The 4,551-nt window shown below is 39.6% G+C and overlaps 1 pseudogene; it reads right to left on the bottom strand.

Annotated features, from left to right (window-relative positions):
- Positions 1-3,596: 3,596 nt before the first annotated feature.
- The window catches only part of LOC108287787, a 2,572-nt pseudogene continuing 1,617 nt past the window's right edge, over positions 3,597-4,551 (bottom strand).

Consider the following 4,551-nt stretch of genomic DNA (forward strand, 5'->3'; position numbering starts at 1 on the left):
AAAAAAAAAAAAAAACCAAACCAACAAACCAAACCTCTTATTTTCTTTATAAATGATCCAGTCTCAGATGTTTATAGCAATGTGAGAACAGACTAATACAAACACCATCTTGGATCAAGAATTTAAGAACCTTTAAAAAAATTAACCTCTAAAACTCTACGATTTACTGTAATGGCAAAAATTCATAAGAATGATCAGTCTGTGGTTTATTTTGTTTTGGAGCAATCACTTACGTATACAGAATAGAATAATGCTATGACTTTGACTTCTTATGTTCACAAAAACTTGAAAGACAACAAAGTGATCCAGGTACAAAAGTTTTAAGAGCAAATGTTTCCTTCTCTCTAATCCTAATTCTCAGAGGTAATCACCCTTATAGGTGGGTGTTGTCCTAGCTTGCGTTCCTTGAAAAGTAGAGCCTGAGAAGGGGACTTGAGGACTTAGGTGCAGTTAGACCATGTGAAATTCACAGGGAACAAGAGAGAGAGGGAGAGAAGCAGGAAGGGCAACATATGGATATATCATCAAAAGTCTGAGGTTCAATTCCCCCAGGCCTGCAAGAAGTATACTATTTGGCAGTACTTCTAAAAGTTAAACTTACCAAAAAATAAACAAATAAAATAGGTTTTTCATGGAGCATGTTAAATACAAGCAAACATAACAGTTAAACTTAGAATTAGCATATGATTCAGCATTTCCACTCCCTGGTATATGCCCCAAAGTATACAGCAGAGACTCAAATAGATACTTGTACACCAATGTTCATAAGCAGCGTTATTCACAATATTCAAAATGTGAAACAACCAAATGCCCATCAGCAGATGAATGTATCAACAAAAGTTGGTATATACATACAATGGAATACTATTCAGCCTTTAAAAGGAATGAAATACTGACACATGCTACAAATGGATGAACCCTAAAACACGGTGCTAAGCAAAATAAACCAGAGACAAAAGGACAAGTATCTTATGATTCCACTTACATGAGATACCTAAAATAGGCCAACTCATAGAGGCAGAAAGTAGACTTGAGGTACTAGGGACTGGGGAGAGCAGAGAATGGGGAGTTATTGGTTTATGAGCATAGAATTTCTGTTGTGGATGATGAAAACATTTTGGAAATGAGTAGTGGTGACACTTGCACAACATTGTGAATGTACTTAAAACCACTGAATTGCAGACTTCAAAAAGATTACAATGGTACATTTGTATTGTGTATATTTTACTGCAATTTATTTTTTTGAGATGGAGTCTTGCTTTGTCACCCAGGCTGGGGTGCAGTGACATGATCTTGACTCGCTGCAGCCTCTAACTCCTGGGTTTGTGCAATTCTCCTGCCTCAGCTCCTAAGTAGCTGGGATTACAGGCATGCACCACAACACCTGGCAAATTTGTTTTTGCATTTTTAGTAGAGACGGGGTTTCACTATGTTGGCCAGGCTGGTCTCGAACTCCTGACCTCAAGTGATCCGCCCACCTCAGCTTCCCAAAGTGCTGAGATTACAGGCATGAGCCACCACAACCGGCTTACAATTTTTAAAAGTATATAGGATGACTCCCAGACTTGTCCACTTGAAGGCTGTGGTGGAGCTGGGGCATTTATCCATTAGCTCGCATTCTCCATTGGTTGAGTGTTGCTCACTCACTTTTCCTAGGTGGCTCTTGTTTGCAAGGCTAAGTGGACTTCCTTGAGAATCCCCCAAGGCAGAGTATGAAAACACCAAGGTATGTTCTTTCGGTGGACATCACCACTACCATCAGAGCTTGTGGGGAACCACCTACCACAGCTGTGGCTGAAATCAGAGATGAACTGAGGGTATGCAATCTAGGGCCTCAAAAGGCCTGTGGTACAAATATATGTCCCTTTAGACAATTCTCTCATGCATTTACAGATATACAAATAAGGCTCTATCTATATCTACACACATTTTTATACACTGATAATTTTACTTTTGCAAATCATGCTATTCACGTTGTTTGGCAAACTTGCTTTCCTCATAGATGTATTTCTAGCTTTGTACTTATAGATGCACCTCAATCTGCTTAGCCACTGCAGAATAGTCCATTGTATATGGAGGTGCCCTAATTTTTTTAACCCACTGCAATTGTACCTTCACACTCATCAATAACAAATCCCTCTTGCTTAGGTCACCAATGATTTTTATATCTCTCAACCCAATGAGTCATTTTTAGGGACTTCTATGGCCTTCTCTTCCTTTCATCTTCTTTGATATAATTTCTTTGATGTTTGCATCGTGATGGTATATTCTTTGCTTCAAGTCACACATTTTCAGATGTAATTTTAAAAGAATTAGTAAATATGGTGACAGATTCAAAGTCAAATCATAATATAAGATAGAATAGGGATTTTTTTTTCGTCTTTAAAAAAATTTTTTTTTCCAATCTGTTTGCTCCTGAATTTTCTGTAAGCAAGAAAAAACTCTCAAAAATATTTGAAGAAAATATCTACTAATTATAGTTTGCAGGCATGTGCAACAAAGTAACATACATGTGGATTATAGCATTCCACATTCTTTGCTGACACTGAGTGAAATAGGCTATTATTAGTTGAGAATTATGTAGGCAGGATATAGATGGAGTGATTTTAACAATTAAGTGAAAAGACTTATTTTTCTTCTTTCAATGTCAGTACATTTTAATGCCTCTCAAAAGCCAGTCCTATTTAATTGAAATCATTTCAGGAGATTTAGGAGTATTTACGTTGAGCTTCTATTAACCTTTTAACTTAAGTGTTGACACTTGGGAGTTAGATTACTTGGCATATCATTCATATTAGCTGGCATGCAAAAAGCACAGAGGTAAAAAACACAGGTTCAGCCATCCTGGGTGCCTCAATCTGTTTAGGTTGCCATAACAAAATACCATAGACTGGGTGGCTTAAACATGTATTTCTCACAGTTCTGGAGGCTGATTAAAATCAAGGTACCAGGCCAGACGCAGTGGCTCACGCCTGTAATCCCAGCACTTTGGGAGGCCAAGGCGGGCAGATCACAAGGTCAAGAGATCAAGACCATCCTAGCCAACATGGTGAAACCTCATCTCTACTAAAAATAGAAAAATTAGTTGGGCGTGGTGATGCACGCCTGTAATCCCAGCTCTTCGGGAGGCTGAAGCAGGAGAATCGCTTGAACCCAGGATGCGGAGGTTACAGTGAGCGGAGATCTCACCACCAAACTCCAGCCTGGTGACAGAGCAAGATTCCGTCTCAAAAAAACAAACAAACAAAAAAATCAAGGTGCCAGCAGAGTCAGCATCTGGTGAGGACCCTGTTCCTGCTTGCTGACAGCTGCCCTCTCATTACATATTCACATGGCAGAGAAAGGGAGCTATTGACTCTTTTTCTTCGTCATCTTCTTCTGCTTCACTAGGCAAAGAACTTTATTAATCTTTTTTCAAACTTTATTCCCAGGCTTCTTCAGCTTAATTAGCTGCAAAGAACGAACTGTGTATAAGCAAGAACTGAAAAGAGCAGCACTGTTCAAGGGGCTTGGGCTTAAACATGTTAGAGATCTAGATTTTATCAGATCCATAAACAAAAATTTATTTAAAAGCAGTCATAATATAAAATAGTAGCTCCCAGTAACTTCTTCAAGTTTTATCTTCAGAAGTTGACTCAGTTCAGTTTGCCTCATTCTTGGAAGCTTCATCAAAATTCTCCACAAGATCTGGAACTTCAGCATCATTGCCCTCTCCAGTAGCAAGTGGTGCTTTTCCATCCACAGATTGCTTGGGTAGAACTTCAGCCAGTCTCTTTAACTGAGACTGTCTGCACCAAGCTGGTTTAAGACACTGGGCAGCATTTCTGTCAGCTGCTTCGTCTCAGCATGGCCTGTAATGGTCAAAGTGTTCACTGCCAGAGATGCCTGCACTTTAGGGTTGGTAAAGTGGATCACTGTTCCTTGGTTTGTAAACGTATTCACCTCTTCAGTACCAGAGATATTGTTTACCCTTAACTTATTGAGAAAGAACTGAAGTTTTTTATTATCTGCTGTAGCTGTTCCATGAATCACCTTCTTTCGGTGAGCAGTTTCTTTCCCACCAATGCGCACTCGTGCCTGAAGTTTGGCAAGTTTTCCTGGTTTATGATTGTTTCTTTTTTCTTGTTGGAGCGGATAAGGGGCCTTGCTGGGGACTAGGACTGGTGCTCAGCGGATCTTGGGTGGACCAGCAGAGAGTAAGCACACACAGGTGGGAATGCAAGATGGCAGCTCTTCCTCTTCTTAAAAACACATCATGGGGGCTTTACATCCATGACCTCATCTAAATAGAATTACCCCCCAAAGGCTCACTTTCTGATACCATCACACTATGGGTTTAGGGCTTCAACATATGAGTCAGGGGGGCACTTGAACATTCAGCCCATAAGACAGGGATATGTGTTTTGCCGCTTATTATGTGTGTGATCGTGGTCGTGTTACTTAACCTTAGTTTTCTCATCTACAAAATGAGTCATATTTTATAATCTCATACAGCTCCTGTGCAGATGAAATGGGGTAACATTTCTTCTTCTTCTTTTTTTTTTTTTTTTT

This window comes from Cebus imitator, unplaced genomic scaffold (genome assembly GCF_001604975.1).
Source record: "Cebus imitator isolate Cc_AM_T3 unplaced genomic scaffold, Cebus_imitator-1.0 Scaffold355, whole genome shotgun sequence".
Lineage (NCBI taxonomy): Eukaryota > Metazoa > Chordata > Mammalia > Primates > Cebidae > Cebus > Cebus imitator.